We start from the raw sequence: 16,871 nt of genomic DNA on the forward strand, positions 1-16,871 counted from the left end.
AGGCCTTCCTGGGTTATAATCCTCACTCTGGCTCAAGTAAAACTCATCTTCTTTCTCTTATCTACAGAATAGTTATTTGTTATTTTGCATCGACACTAAGATCCTCTACGAATGGCCAATTTAATAGGGATTTGGAGGGAAGGACTCGAGGCAGGGACCCCATATAATCGGCCCCATATAAAAGGCGAAATATAACAGTCACTGTACAGCCTAGTGCTTGGCGTGTAGTTGGCTTTGGAGTCAAAAAGTGTGTGTTGAAGGACCCACTCAGTGGCGTAGTGGTTAAGTTTGCGCACTCTGCTTCAGCGGCCCGGGGTTTGCAGGTTCGGATCCAGGCACAGACCTAGCACCGCTTGTCAACCCATGCTGTGGTGGCATCCCACATAAAATAGAGCAAGATCGGCACAGATGTTAGCTCAAGGCCCCTCTTTCTCACAAAAACAAAACAAAACAAAGTGTGTATTGAAGTGAAGAAATCAAAACTCTTCAGGTACGGGGGACCTGAATTTGATGTCCCTCACCTCTCTGAGTTCTCTGGATAAGATCAGAAAGCAGAATGCAACAGGGAAAACACAAACCAGGGCTGAATGAACTAGAGCAGGATGCTGGGTCAGATGGAGAACTCTGTTTAAAAGATTCTACCTCACTGGTACCTTCCATTTCCAGGCAGATTTTCAGACTCTCTTTTCTTGCCCTTTAAAAAAGACACTGTTTACACACATTTCTATCCGCCTGAATATTTATTATTGCAGCCCCACCTCCTCTGGCCTCTGTGTCTTTGTTCATGCTGTGCCTAGACCTTCTACCTCCATCTGGCCTATCAAACCCCCCCCCCCATCCTATAATGCACTCTATTACTTTATATCCTGAAAATATATCTGCATTCTCTCTCTCTTATTTTTTTTGAGCAAGATTAGCCCTGAGCTAACGTCTGTGCCCATCCTCCTATTTTATATGTGGGATGCAGGCCACAGCATGGCTTGATAAGTGGTGTGTACGTCCACGCCTGGGATCAAAACTGGCGAACCCTGGGCCACTGAAGTGGAGCACGTGAACTTAACCACTACGCCACCCCACCAGCCCTTGCATTCTCTTTTCAAATTGAAACAAAGAGCAGCAATTGTTACTCATCCACAATGGCTAATTCTACCCTTTCTATCTGGATACCTGTGGGCAGCTTACTACCCTCCTAAGACTAATTTCTGCACCTGAAAATGGGAATGTTAACAATCACTTAACATAAATTAAAAATAAAAGAAAATTAATTTTCATAAATTAAATGCTGTTTATAAAGTGCCTACCAGGGTCCTGGCATTTAGTATGTTTTCAATAAATGTTAATGCCTTTTCTCTCTCTCTCTGCTCATCCCAATATAAAATTATTCATACCTCCTTTGCTGTCCAATAGAACTTCTTTTGTGAGAACAAAATGCGCAAATTGCACACCCCACCTTGCCCTACAATGCCAACATATGTGTCCTCTTTCCTCTTCAGTGTGTGGTGTCCTTAAGGGTTAGAAGCTTATCTTATATGAATTATTTTACCTTCCCATCCCTGGCCCCAAACTGACACATAGTACCTTGAACACAGTACATACTTGAGAAATATTTGTTTTGTTCAAAATACGAATGAAAATATTTAATAAAGGAGGAAAAGATGAGAAAAAAGGAAGAGATTGATAAAAGAACTACTTGCCCATCCACTATGACAAAGATGAAATCGCTTTGTATTTATTTTTTCTAAGAAGTTCAGTATATACAGAGAGGGGGCTGGTTTGTGCGCTAGGATTTTGTTTGTTAATTGATTGACTCGTTGTTTTACCGTATCTAAGTGGTTAGAACAGTGCCTGGCACAAGTAAATACTATATAAGCTTTCACTATTATTCTCCTTCTCTCCCAAATGTACTTCTTTTAGTTTAGTCCCTGCCAAATACTGTCAAATACTGTCCCTCAATTGCTGTTCGAACTAAGACAACAGAAAGATCCCTGGACTTTTATTTTGTTGGGGGTGAGGGGGGGTGGAGGGGGGGCACCCCAGTTGGTCTGATACGGACAATCCCGCCTGAAGGCTGCCATCTAGTGTTCACTTCAAAAAGCTAGAAGTGTCCTAAAAATTTGGGGAATTTTGAGTACCAAAAGTACAATGGAACTTTCGACAGCAATGAGGTGGTAACTGAGGAACTGGAAATTTTCCTAAAATTCTAACAGAAATGATCCCATAGGGAACTGGTATAATTGCAACCAAAATCAAAGAAATGAGAGATTTGAATTATCCTGTGAATCCTCCTTGTAGGTACATGTGGTTTCTGTTGTGGAGGAGAGTGAGGAGAACATGGCTGTTTATTTGAACACCTTTCATGCATCAGTCTCGTTACACAGACATACTCTACTTCAGGTCTTCCCATAACCCTCTGAGTTAATATTGCTATGCCCATTTTAAAGATAAGAAAATAGAGGCCTAGATAGTTTAACTTGCCTTGTTTTCTGAAGCTAGTTGAGAAAAGAATTAGGATTCGTACCCATGTCTATCAAAGTCAAACTCTATGCTTCTTTATCTATACCCCAGTGCCTGTTAAACTTTTGGAAATCCCAGAAACAGCCCACAAACTCTGGTTTACTCATAGATGTCCATGGTGTCCTTGCTTGAGAACTACTGCACTAATGAAACAAAACCCTCTGCATATTAATGTCCTTGAAATGAATGACACTATTGAGACCTGAACCAAGACTTTCAAATATCTAAGTTAGATACAATAGGTGCTAAGTAATTGATTTGATTCAATTTTATAAGAACTGAACTAGATGATAGTGATTTAAAGGGAAAATGATCAATTAAAAAAAAAAATACTGGGGCCAGCCCGGTGGCATAGTGGTTACATCTGCGTGCTCTGCTTTGGTGGCCTGGGGTTCATGGGTTCAGATCCTGGACGTGGACCCACACACTGCTCATCACACCATGCTGTGGAGGCAACCCACATATAAAATAGAGGAAGATTGACACAGATCTTCCTCATGCAAAAAGAGGGAGATAGGCAACAGATGTTAGCTCAGGGCCAATCTTCTTTACCCCCAACCTCCCCAAAATAAACTAATTAATTAAAAAAAATACTAAACTTCCCCAAAGCACCCTACATCCTTATCTTTGGGAGAAGTGAAACCAAATAATAGGCTGCATTTTTGGAGAAATCATGGAGATTTTATGTTATTTTTAATGACTTCTAATTAAAAAATAAGCTTGAGGGGGCCGGCCCCATGGCCAAGTGGTTAAGTTCGCACACTCCACTGCGGTGGCCCAGGGTTCCACCCTTTCGGATCCAGGGTGCGGACATGGCACCGTTCATCAGGCCATGCTGAGGTGGCATCCCACATGCCACAACTAGAAGGACTCACAACTAAAAATATACAGCTATGTACCAGGGAGCTTTGGGGAGAAAAAGGAAAAATAACATCTTTAAAAAAAATAAATAAATGACCTCGAGCTCAGTGTTGGAAAAAAGAGGAAACAAAATTAAAAAGTAATAATCTCGGGCTGGCCCCGTGGCCGAGTGATTAGGTTCGCACGCTCTGCTGCAGGCGGCCCAGTGTTTCGTTGGTTCGAGTCCTGGGCGCGGACATGGCACTGCTCATCAGACCACGCTGAGGCAGCGTCCCACATGCCACAACTAGAAGGACCCACAATGAAGAATATACAACTATGTACCGGGGGGCTTTGAGGAGAAAAAGGAAAAAAATAAAATCTTAAAATAAAAAAAATAAAAAAAAAGTAATAAGCTCTAAAGTCCAATCACTTTACTTCTCTTGATATTTTGGTGTGTATCTAAAGTTTTAAATGTATGTTTGAAAATGTGTTTGAGTGTGTATAACTTTTAAAGTAGCAACATGCTAAACACACAGTTTGGTTGCCCTCTTTTTTCTAACTGAGCTATATTTGTAGCAGTCTTCCATGACAGAATTATTATTCTATAATGTTTTACTGGCTGCATTGAGTTCCATTTTATGGGTAATCATATTTTATTTAACTAGCCTCAGTATGGGCATTTAGTTTGTTTCAGATTTTTACCAATATAAGATAATGCAGGGGTAAACAACTACATTCCTGAACCTAACATTTATCTCCATGTTAACATTCGAGGAAGACAAGCAGCAAAAACAGAAAGTGCCTTTAATCAAGAGTCTTGAAGAAAGCAAGGAGTGCAGCCAAAGAGTTCATAGGAAAACAAGAAATGATCAATTAGACTAAGGACCAAAGCTGCCAGAGAGGTAATCCTCTTGTCCTCGATGTTCCAAATGAAGTTAAGCTCACAGAAACTGTTTTCTCGGAGGCAGGGCTTGGGCCCTTCCTGTGTGCCATTATGGCAAAGTTAGAAGGAATCAGGGTGCAGTCTAGGGTTGAGAATGACAAACTAAAGGCTTACACAAAGGAAACCATTGGAAAACCAAGGAACATTTCTACACTGGGCTTGTAAATACAGGCAGAGGTAAGAATCTGAGGTGAAGCAGAGAGACTAAACCAGAGATAACACCCAGTGAAGCCAGGGTTCTGGAGTGGGGCGGACCTGTGTTGGAATCCCAGATCTGCCATTGTGAACTTGCGCTAGGCACTTAAACTCTTTGACCCGCAGTTTCTACATTTTCCTCATCTTTGAGCTGGAAAAAGTGATAATGCTTCTCCCTCAAAGTTGGTAGGATTAAATGAAATAATGCAGCTTCCACACAGAGTAAGGTGGATGGCATGGAGTGGGTGCTCAATAACTGGTAGCCATTAACCAGGAAACAAAGTCTTGTCTAATCAGGGTAGAGGAGGTCACAGAGACTGGCACCAGATAGAGCTCAATCCAAAGAGACAAGAGAGTCTGGGTCACAAAAGGGATGCTGGTGACAGTGGTGATGGCAGACCATGAGAGGCTAGACCTCAGAAACCAGGATGGCACCTGGGGCAAGAAGAGCAAGGCTCGTGACGGGCAGGGGAAGGTTATGGGAGCATAACCAAGGAATGAGTCCTGAAAGCACATCCCCAACTGGAACCCCTCCAACTCCTCTGATTTCCCTAAGAGCCCCCATAGCTGTACAGCTTTTACTTAGCTCCTTTTACAGGGATTTCTCTCTCTCTCCCTCTTTTAAGTTTTATCTTGACTAAACTTTCAATGTTCACCACTTCCTGAAGAGTAAAGCCTTACTCCAGAAATGGAATATAAAGCTTTGTTTTTCTGGGAGAAGTGAGAGGAATCTTGGAGTCCTTCAGAAAAGCTTGACAGCTGTCTCAATCATCTCATCACACCTAATCCATCCCACACCCCAAGGATCCTACTTTCTAAATGTTTAGTGAACATAAACACTTCTTTAGATCTTTACTACCACCCCTATAGTTCAAAATGCCTTCATCTTTTGCCGGACTCCTACAATCATCTCCTAACTAGAGTCTTCATTTCTACTTGTGCCCATGCCCATCCTTCATTTGCTGCTATAGTGATACTGTATTATAAAAACAAAAATATGATCCAATCTCTCTCGAGCTTAAAAAACCCCTAACACCTCTCCCTACTACCAGGATGAAGTCACAATTCTTTAATGTCGCCCACAAAGCCTGTATGACCTGCGCTTTGTCTGCCTCTCCAGACTCATCTTGCCAACTTTGCGTTTTGCTCATAATGCTGCAGTAGCACTGATTTTTACCAGTTCCTGTAAGTCACTGAGCTTTGTTCAACCTTAAGACCTTTATACACGTCCCTTCTGCCCACAAGGCTCACTCCAGAATTTTTCACCTGACCAATTCCACTTTATCCTTCAGGTCTCTAATTAATTCGTGACTTATTCCCTGAAACCTACCCAAATCTTCCAAACTAGTTTAGGTCTGTCTTAATGCTTTCATAACACCCTGTACTTTGTCATGGCTGCACTTAGCACAACTCTAAGTAAATAACAGTTGTTTGGTTATTCTTAAATATCTTGCTCCTTGGGTTGACTGTGAGCTCCATGAGATCAAGAACTTATATCTTACGTTCAAAGCTATAAATCAAGCACATGGCACAGCTAATAGCACACAGTAGGCCCTTAATAAATAATGAATGTCCATGATTATCCATATTTGCATCTTCGGTCATATATCTATGTATGTGAACGCTAAATATATAAAACTAGGAAAGAAATTTAGCTGATTTCCTGCATTCTCTTTCGTAGTTGGAGGTTGTTCTTTACCTATTTATCTTGTAGGAGGGAGACTCAATAGCTAAGAGACTCATAGTAAATTTCTTCCAAGTCTGACCCTGAAAAAAGTGGTGTATCCATACAAAAAGAGCATGTCAACCATAAAGGATAGGGGAAATCAGGCTGGCTTTAGTAAAATTCAATGCCAAAAGAAGATGGAGCAATGTGCTACAAAGCACACAGGTAAGAAAAAATGTATGATGTAAGAATGGAACATTCAGGGGGCCAGCCCTGTGGCCGAGTGGTTAAGTTCACATGCTACGCTTCACGGGCCCAGGGTTCTGCAGGTTCGGATCCTGGGTGCGGACATGGCACTGCTCGTCGAGCCATGCTAAGGCGGCATCCCACATGCCACAAGTAGAAGGACCCACAACTAAAAAATAAAAAAATATATATACAACTATGTACTGGGGGCTTTGGGGTGAAAAAGGAAAAATAAAATCTTTAAAAAAAAAAAAAGAATGGAACATTCAGCAAGGTGTCTTGAGATACAAGAGACAGAAGGGGCCGGCCCCGTGGCTGAGTGCTTAAGTTTGCGTGCACTGCTTCAGTGGCCCAAGGTTTCACCAGTTCGGATCCTGGGCACAGACATGGCACTGCTCATCAAGCCACGCTGAGGCGGCGTCCCACACAGCACAACCAGAGACACCCACAACTGGAATATACAACTGTGTGCTGGGGGGCTTTGGGGAGAAGAAGAAAAAGGAGACTGAAGAAAATGAATAAAATCTCAAATTTCTATTTCCAGTTATGATGTTATTCAGACCAATATGCTCACTGATAACCACTAAAGATGCTGGATAAACAATAAAAAACATCTCCCCCAGAGCATCAAATTGCTGACAAGATAGTAAGGATCTATTAGGCCAAAAGCTAAGAGAAGGGGGGAAATTCAGAAAAGCAAATGGGACATAGGAGCCAAAAAGTTACTCTGGCCCTGAGGACATTTTCCAGTCAGGGAACATTGAGCTTTATTTTTAGTAGCTGCTTCACTGGGCATGGAAAGAGCAGCCAAGCTCTAGAGCTACCCAGGGTGAAAATGCTATTAGGTGACTCTGCCCATATTAAGTTGGGTATATCCTAAGGGTTGGAGCGAACCAGTAGCCCAGAACTTTAGGAAAGGTTGCTTTTACATTGACTATTATTGGAGAAAAACAGAAAAGGAAAAAAAAATCCCGTCTTTGAGTAGATGTGGCCACTGGGAAAGCTCTTGCTCAGAGTTGTAGCCTGGGTTAACAATGACACAAGGAACCTCAACCCATGAAAACAGGTCTCACACTGAGAAGGCCTCAAGGCACCTAGCAGGAGCAAACAAAAATCCTCTTTGGAAGAAACCACAAATACTTTTTCTCACAAATAGTTTTTCAAGGATAAGGAGCGAACACAAGGGAAGCAGACACCAGGGACCATACACAGCATAAATATCAGGCAGCAGAAAAGAAACTGAAAATAATTCAGACGTTAGAATTATCACAATACAGATTACAAAACAACTATGATTACTATGTTTAAAGAAAGAAAATAATCCAACCACCAATTAGCAGGAAATAGGACAGAGGAACATGTTGAAATGCTCCATGTATATGGAATCAGCAAAATCCAGACTTGGGGAAACTCTGTAGAGTCAACGTCCCCAGGCTGCTCAATAGAACATTGTAAGGAAGAAACAACTTTCAGCGTTTCACCATGAAGTAGGATGTTTGGTGTATATGGTTTTTTTTGCAGATACCCTGTATCAGATTAATTTCCCTTCTATTTCTGGTTTTCCATGAGCATTTATCATGAATAAGTGTTTAATCATTTCTTCTTCATTTATTGACATGATCATATTTTCTCCATTAATCACCCAATATCTTGAATTCTGATGTTTAAACCTAACTTGCTCATAACGTATTATTCTTTTTATAAAATACTAGATTTGGCTAATATTTTGCTTAGGGTTTTTGCATGAGCAAAACTGGCATATCATTTTCCTTCAATTTGCTGTCGTGGTTAGGTTTTCCTAGCAGGGTTATACTAAGCCTCATAAAAAGTTGAAATGTTCCCTGTTTTGGTCTCCCCTACTGCACCCCATTTTTCTGGCAGTATTTGATTAACATGGGAATTATGTTTTCCTCATAATATGCTTGGTTTAACTTGCTAAGGAAGCCAGGATGGCCTGGAGTCCTCTTTGTAAGAAGACTTTGGACTCTCAATTTGTTTTTAAACTATTTTGGTTTTCTATTTCCTGCACATGGACAACGAAGTACCTCCCCAGGACTTCGCCATTCCGGGAAGCCGACTGCAGAGCCCTCGGGCCACACAACAGAGGAAAACGCGCACCAGCCACGGTCACCGTGGGCCAGGGGGGAAGGGCGGCACCACGCGAGGCGCAGCCGGACCTCTGCCACCCCTCCCGCCGGAAGCCGTGTTCTGACGTCATCACGCGGCAGAGTCCCCCTAGGACCACAACGGAGCCTATTGCATTGTGGGACACGCGTGGATACCCTCGGTCTTAGTGCGTTTGCAGTTTCGCCCGGTACCCTGCGCACCTCCTCGTCCCGCCTGCTCTAACATCTTTCCCATCTGCGAGGAAGGGGGGCGTTCCCATCTCTGGGGAGCGAGAAAATGTGAGAGGAGGGTCGCTAAAGGTAATAGAACCTGACCCGGGGCCCGATGCCTGTCAGTGGCTCCTGTGACTCACTAATTGCTACTACTGTCTACCAATGGTCCCCGCCAATGTGGGCGGGGACGGGGTGATGTCACGTGACTACCGCGTCGCGCGCGATTTTGCACTTGAGAGTACCAGCCTCTGGGATGAGTGGCTTTACCCACGCTCCAGCTCCCCACCCGCCTAGGTCCCTGTCGCTTGGCGCACGCGCAGCAGACGGCTGCCGCCTGCGTTCTTTCAAAAGCCGGTTCCACCATTTTTTCCTCCGGGGTCCGGAGACGTACTCCCAGCTGTCCTCTTCTCTTGGGCTCTGGGAGAGAAGGTGGTCCGGGCACTGGTGGTCAGGGATTCGGGACAAGAGGTTTTCGCCCGCCTCTGCTGAGACTATCGCGATCGCCACCCCAGGGGTGGGAAGAAGGGTGTTACAGGCAGGGAGGCGCACCTGGGGACTCGGTCCTGCGTTCGGTACTCTGGGGAGAGCCGGAGCTAGAGTGGGGAGCGCGCGTGGTAGTGAGACGGCCACGTGCCGTGGCCTTCTCTCTCCCTTGGGGCTTCCTGGGATGGAGCCTGCGTCCCACGAGTGTATTCTCACCCTTAGGAGAACCACGGCCTCTCTGTCCTCCGCTAAGGGGTCTCAGAGCCTTAAACCGCTTCTCTCTGGACTTCTGACCGGTAGCCTCTACATCCCTGCCCCGCCCCAGGCTTAACTCAAAGCTGACCTTCCACCGGTACCGGACCTGCCCCATGGTCTTTATGGGTATGTAAATATAAATTGTCCTCAGTTTTTCAGATTTTTAGCTACCTAATTCAAGAAATGCCTTCCTGTCCCTGATTTCCATCCTTACCCCATTGTAGTGGGACGAATCCACCGCTACCATCTCTAGACGCCTACTACTCCATCTGGCATCCCTCATCTGTACCTCTCATGATATTTGACATAATTTTCTATGGCTACTCTATTGAAACACATGCTTAAAAGACCTCAAAAATATTTTCCTCTGGTTATTAGGTTTGCTGTCTTAGAACATATTTTTCTCCTTGTACTAACTTGGCATTCCCAACCAAACGATTCAAACCTGATCCTTACAAGAACAAGAATATTTTTGTTAGCAGCAAGAAGACGATTTCAAAGTGAAATTGTCTCCACTACAGAAATGCAACAGCGAAATTCCTATTTTAGCAAATAGAGATGGGGGCTGTTTGATCTTTTCAAATGCCGTGAAAAAGTAAACTTTTAAAAAATGCCTAAAACAGCTGCCTATTTGTCTTTTATCTAAGCTTAGCTTGTTGAAAACGCTTTTATGAACCAGTCTAGCATATTGTGGAATACATTTTTATTGAATGAAAGAATGGCTCCTCTATATGAGGTTTAAAGGTCAACTACATGGTCTGACCAGTGCAGATGTTGGTAACCCTGTGCAAATGCTGTTTGTAGGTCTGTAATTCCAAAGAGTGTTTTTTCACTCTGAACGATAGAATAAAGCATTCAGCCTACTTTATCACCTTATCAGGAGTTGTTATAAATGGACCACCTAGTTTTCCTTCATAGTTAAGCAAACTTAATTCTAAGGAATTGCTCTCAAAATTTCTGCTACTAAGGGTAAGAGTTTTAGGGATTTTTAAAAATCCAATCTATTTTTAACTTAAGTTTGGTGAATGGTTATATATCCATATAATTCAAAAATTAAAATGTAAAAGGTATATAGTGAAAAATCTGTTTCATATCCTTGCAGTTTGTTTGCTCAGTTCACAATGCACCCCATCCTAAAGACAGCTAGTTAGGAGTTTGTGTATAACAGAGGAAATACAAATACACTTACTCTCCTACGTTCTATATTTACACAAACAGTAACCTAATATATACAATGTTCTGTATTTTGCTGCTGTTGTTGTTGTTGTTGTTTTGGTGAGGAAGATTGGCCCTGAGCTAACATCTTTGCCAGTCTTCCTCTATTTTGTATGTGGGTCACCGCCACAGCATGGCTTGATGAGTGGTGTAGGTCTGTGCCCGGGATCCAAACCTGTGAACCCCAGGCTGCCAAAGCAGAGCACACACACTTAACCACTACACCACCAGCCTGGCCCTGCATCTGGCTTTTTTTCATTTAAAAACATTTTTGAGGGGCTGGCCCTGTGGCCAAGTGGTTAAGTTCGCGTGCTTCGCTTCAGCAGCCCAGGGTTTTGCTGGTTTGGATCCTCGGCGCAGACATGGCACCACTCATCAGGCCATGTTGAGGTGGCATCCCACATGCCACAACTAGAAGGACCCACAACTAAAATATACAACTATGTACTGGGGGGATTTGGGGAGAAAAAGCAATTTAAAAAAATTAAAAAAAAAAGATTTTAAAAACATTTTTGAGGGGCCAGCCCTGTGGCCGCATGGTTAAGTTCACATGCTCCACTTTGGCTGCCCAGGGTTTCACCAGTTCGAATCCCATGGACGTGGCACCACTTATCAGGCCATGATGAGGCAGTGTCCCACAAGCCACAACTAGAAGGACCCACAACTAAAAATATACAACTATGTACCAGGGGGCTTTGTGGAGAAAAAAGGCAAAATAAAATCTTTAAAAAAAAAAATTTTTTGAGATGCATGTGAGTATACAGTGTCATCATTCTTTTTGTATAGCTGTATAGTATTCCATGGCGTGGATATACTATAATATTTTTTACCAATCCCCTATTGATGGGTATTTGGGATCTTTCTAGTCTTTTGCCTATTATGAACAATGCTGTATTGAAAGAAATAATTGTTTTGTAGTTGTGCAAATTTATGATGGTAGAAATTCCTAGAAAGCAGTTTCTGTATCAAAAGTTATGTGCATTTGAACTTTTGGTAGATAACTGCCAAACTGCTTTCTATAAGGGTTGTACTAATTTAACTTCCACCAGCAATGTATATATATCTAGCCATAGCCCCTTCAATAAAATATTAGCGTGCTCTTTTTGACGATTTTATAAGTTTGTCATTATATCACATAATAGCTTTAATTTTCATTTCTCTTGGAAGATGAACATCTTGTTTTTAAAAGCTGCTTATATTTTCTGGGAACTCAATGCAAATCCTTGCCTGTTTTTCTGTTGATTTGTTCTATTCATTAGTTGTTAATATACATTCTGCCTCTTATTAAAAGGACTTGCAGCAGGGACAACATATTCAATGTGGTCGGGAAAATTGAAAGAAAATTTTTCTGCCAAGGTTAATTCACTTGCTGTGATGGAGCATATTTCACTCTGAGCTTCAGTCAGCCATGGGGAAATAAGGAGGGGAAACACTTAACAAAAGGAAGCACACAAATGAAAGAGAGAACAAACCTTGGTGGGTTTTAGAAATTCTGAAAGAACCGTGTCAATGCAAATAATCAGTAACCAATCAATAGATAAGAGAGATATTTAATGAGCTAATGTCGAGGACTGGCCTGGAAGTATTTGCTTCCCCAGGGAAGAAAACACTGGGTAAGTGTGGTTTACAGCATGGTTATATACCATTTCAGAACAAAGAACATACATCAAGCATGACAGGAATACGATTTTTTTTCCCCCAAAGTCACAAGATGTTTTGCCACAGTTTAGCACATACACAACAGGTCAACTTTGATGCGGGGTCGGTGAGCCGAGTCGTCGAAAGAAAGATTTCTTAGACTCTTAAGATCTGGCAGTAGTGCTCTTTTATTTAGAGAATAGAATAGCATGGGGACAGGACCCATGGGCAGTCAGCTGCTGCATGGGGACAGGGCCCACGGGCAGTCAGAGATGCTGCTGGCATGGGGAGCTGCCGCTGCCACGGCTGGCATGGGGACAGGACCTATGAGCAGGCAGAGCTGCTGCCGGCATGTTGCTGCTGCCACTTCTGCTGCAAACGTGGGTGGAGAGTAAGGCTAAATTTAAGGCATATGTACGTGAGTTATCTCTTTACAAGACAAAAAAAAAGTTAAAATGGTACCAGTGCCGGTAGGGTCCGGCCATTGGGCGGTCCCACAACTTTTAGATAAGAATCAAACCGGATTGAGTAAATGGCAGAAGTCACTGCTTAAATATTATCTTCAGCTAAAGACAAAGGAGGATTTGGGGGGGGGGGGTCAGTTACATGAGGTATGAGGTTGCCAGATAGTAAACAACTTAAGTTCTTGCCTTCCGCATTAAGAGTTTTCATAGATAAGGCCCTCCCCCCTTCCTCCTGGCGCAGAGAGGGAGGCATGGAGATTTCCTTCACAAATGCAACTGTGTCTCATCAAAGGGTGAGCAAATTCCACTCCTCGGAGCCTGCTTCTCATCTGCAGTTTTAAAATTAACCAGCCTAAAATCCTCATCAAACTTGACCTTGGTTCTCTGGGAGGAAAAGCTCATCTTCAAAGAAGTACTGGTATTGACGTTAGAGAAATTGATGCCTTTAAAGAGTGCATTCTTTGCTTTGGGAAAATGTTTGAAGCAGATGTACAGTACATGTTCGGTGGGCCATAAGTCAGGCTACTCGGGGAAAAACAAGTTTTAGGCCAAATTAGATTTAAACCAGAAGGGCTTCCCCATATACCTTAATATGTGAGAACATTATTCTTATTATTTTCATCAACTGTAAAACTATGAGGGGAGAAAAAGGAATCCATTACCCTGACTTTGTTTCATTTTGTCTTAGAACAAGAACAATTCTGTAGGGAAATGGAAAGGCAAAAGTTCTGATGTTTTGCCCTTGATTTCACCAAGTTATTCCAACTCCAAGAGTCCTCTTGTCAGAAAGATAAAAAATTTATCTCAAAACAAACAGAACATACTTAAAAGAGTCATTCTCCCTTAGACTGCTGAAAAGCATCTCTAACAAGTCAGCTAAACTAAGAATGCTTTCCTATCTAGTATTTAATTCTATCGAAATGGACACCAAAAAGGCTCTTTCTTTTTAATAAATTAAATAAATAAAGATAAATAAAATAAAAATTGAGTACCTTCGAAAGCATTATTATTATAAAAGGTCCAAAAATAAAGCTAAATTCCTCCAATAACAAGCAGATGGTTAACTTAATTACATAGCTTAATACTTCATCAGTTAGAAACCTCAAGAAGAAAAAATACCTGGAAATTTACATGATGGTGTAGGGACCCATTTGGAACCCCAGAGTTGGTCTGAGGATTATTTTAAGCTGAAGACATTTGAGAATCAACAGGTGCAGAAAGAAGCCTTCTCCGGGCTCCCCTTATCCGACTAAAAGCAGAAACTTCTGAAAAATGAAGCTGCCAAAAATTCCCTCTTCCGGGCGGGTCTACTCCCAGGAGAGAGACCAACAGTAAACCTGCCATAAATCTCCCTGCCGGGGGAGATTCATGGCCATGAAGAACGAAAGACCACTTGCATCAGCATAAACAAACATCACAAACTGTCTTCTTGGTTTGTTCTTCTGAAAACCCCTTTGCCTTTCCTAAAGAAACCTATTTGTTCTTCCCATAGAAGCTGTTTCTCCCCACTTCCGTTTGCCTACTAAGTTAAGTATATGTCACTAACTTTAACTGGTCGGTCAGCTAACTACTTCCTTTGTTAGCTCTATATGCATATGAATAAGTCTTTTTTCTCCTGTTAACGGTCTTTTGTCAGTTCAATTCTCAGGCCCCCAAGTCCTGAACTTAAGAGGGCAGAGGAGTTTTTCATCCCAACAGTGGTCAAAGGGACAGCAGTTTTTTCAATGAGAAAAACACAAAATGGGTGGCGGGGAGAACCTCAAACATTTTCCAAAAACAGGAAATCCAAATGTATAATAAACGTATAAAAAGCCTTTCAGGGGCTGGCCCCGTGGCCAAGTGGTTAAGTTCACGTGCTCCGCTGCAGGCAGCCCAGTGTTTCATTGGTTCAAATCCTGGGCGCAGACATGGCACTGCTCATCAAACCATGCTGAGGCCGCGTCCCACATGCCACAACTAGAAGGACTCACAACAAAGAATATACAACTATGTACCGGGGGTCTTTGGAGAGAAAAAGGAAAAAAATAAAATCTTTAAAAAAAGAAAGCCTTTCAGTCTCAGAAATATCCAGAAAAATGCAAATTTAAATCACTCTTCTGATTGACAAATGTAAGAATCTGACAATAAGCAGTGTTGGCAGCAGTGATGAGCAACAGGAACACTCAAACACTGCTGGGGAGAGTGCAGATAGATGCAACAACTTTCCAACCAGTTAGACATTGTCTAGAAAAGTGAAGATCCAGATACCCTATGACCCAGCCCTGAGCCTTGCTCCTCAACTGTGGACTACAGACCAGAAACATCAGTGTCTCCCAGCAATTTGTTAGAAGTGTAAATTTATGGGCCCCACTGCAGACCACATGAATCAGATTCTGCATCTTACCAAGATTCATAAGTGATACATAAGCCCTGTGCCCCAGGATACATGGACAGGAATGGTCCTGATAGTCCCAAACAGAAACAGTCCCATTATCTGTGAATATGAGAAGAGAAAGCAAGCTCTATTCATACAATAGAAAACTCTATGTCAATGAAAAGGAACAAATTACAGTTGAATGCAACATAGATAAATATCACAATGTTGAGGGAAAGAAGCAAAACACAAAGAAAATATGTAGAGTATGGCTCTACAGACATAATCTTCATTAACTGTCAACCAAACTGCACTGTTTAGGCATGCGTATTAAGGTAATGATTCTGAAAAAAAGAGGAAAGGAAAGCAAGAAAGCAAGAAAGTGATTCCTAAGAAAATCAGGGTGGACTTTCTCTCCAGAGGGGAGAGACAGGGTTGTGATCCTGGAGCGAGGGGGGCCATTGTGGGGTGCTTACAAAACTGGTATATGTACAGATAGTGTTTAAAGGATTTCTGTTTTATAATTATTTAAATAGTATTTTCTAATCTTCCACCCTCAGCGACAGACTGATGCATGCATCAAGTTGTACACTGTAAATACTTGATAAATACTCCTTGAAGGCATGAATGGGAGAAAAATAGGCAGAGAATAGATTTTTAAAAAGAAGAAAAAGAAAACAAGCTGAAAAAACTTACCGTTAAGATGAACAACATAGTAAGGTCTTTAGAATTGATTCAGGAAGATTCCCTTCTCCCCCTGCTCTGCCCTCTCCATCACCGCAAAGATGAAATCACTTTTAAAAGGAAAGTACAATATAATAAGGGGAGAGGCTTACAGCTTAGTTTTTCGTTGTTGTTTCTCTGCTTTTTATTCAATCTTCTCTCCTCAGAAGCTGCTACAATGCTTCAGTTTCTTGGTTAGTAACTGCTGTCCTGATGGAGGCAAGTGGGAGGGTCCCTGGGGAAGTGGGAACCCTTGGGTAAGAAAGATTCTTGTCAGTGACCCAGACAATCGTGTCTAAAGGCTGCCATCTAGTGTTCATTCCTCAGAACACGTCCTGACATACTAATCCTGTGGTTCTCTAGCCAAAGGAACCTTTTTATTGATGTTTTATTGTTCTGCACCAGATTTTAAGACAATTTGGTTACCAAAAGAAATACAGTTTTAGAAAAGAACTATGTTTTTCATTTGTTTTAATTACAGACATATACTGTCAAAACAGGACTGTGGATCAGCAGGCTAATATTTCTGAAAGAAATGATCTCTCAGTGAACTGATGTAATGGCAATTAAAAATAAATTATAATACTCAAGTTATCTTGGCCATCTGTATTATGAGTAAATGTTACCTGTAACTTTTGCTGGACAGGGCAAGGTGAGAAGAATCATTTATTATGTGTCATCAATGTGCTGACTTTACCAACATTATGTCATTTAAGCCTTACTTTTAAACAATCCTTTGAGTTAATTTTCTTTTTACTCAGCTTTATTGAGGTATAACTGACAAGTGAAATTTGAGTTAAGTATTCCTAACACCATTTCAAAGATGAGAACTTGAGGTGAAGTAACTGGCCTTTATTTTTATTTTATTTTTTTATTGCAGTAACATTGGTTTATAATATTATATAACTTTCAGGGGTGCATCATAATATATTTCAAATTCTGTGTAGATTTCATCATGTTCACCACCCAAAAACTAATTACAATCCAGTAACTG

The 16,871-nt window shown here is 41.8% G+C and overlaps 1 long non-coding RNA gene across 3 annotated transcripts in view; it reads right to left on the reverse strand.

Annotated features, from left to right (window-relative positions):
• LOC139078574 (uncharacterized) overlaps positions 1-16,121 on the reverse strand; it is a 28,844-nt gene extending 12,723 nt beyond the window's left edge. Inside the window, exon 1 of one of the 3 annotated variants that reach the window (XR_011531590.1) lies at positions 15,851-16,113. This is a non-coding gene — a long non-coding RNA (uncharacterized lncRNA). Of the gene's footprint in view, positions 1-15,850 lie in introns of all 3 variants that reach the window. The other 2 variants (XR_011531589.1, XR_011531588.1) reach the window with 2 other exon arrangements.
• Between the last annotated feature and the right edge of the window lie 750 nt (positions 16,122-16,871).

The sequence above is a fragment of the Equus przewalskii genome, chromosome 22 (genome assembly GCF_037783145.1).
Source record: "Equus przewalskii isolate Varuska chromosome 22, EquPr2, whole genome shotgun sequence".
NCBI lineage: Eukaryota > Metazoa > Chordata > Mammalia > Perissodactyla > Equidae > Equus > Equus przewalskii.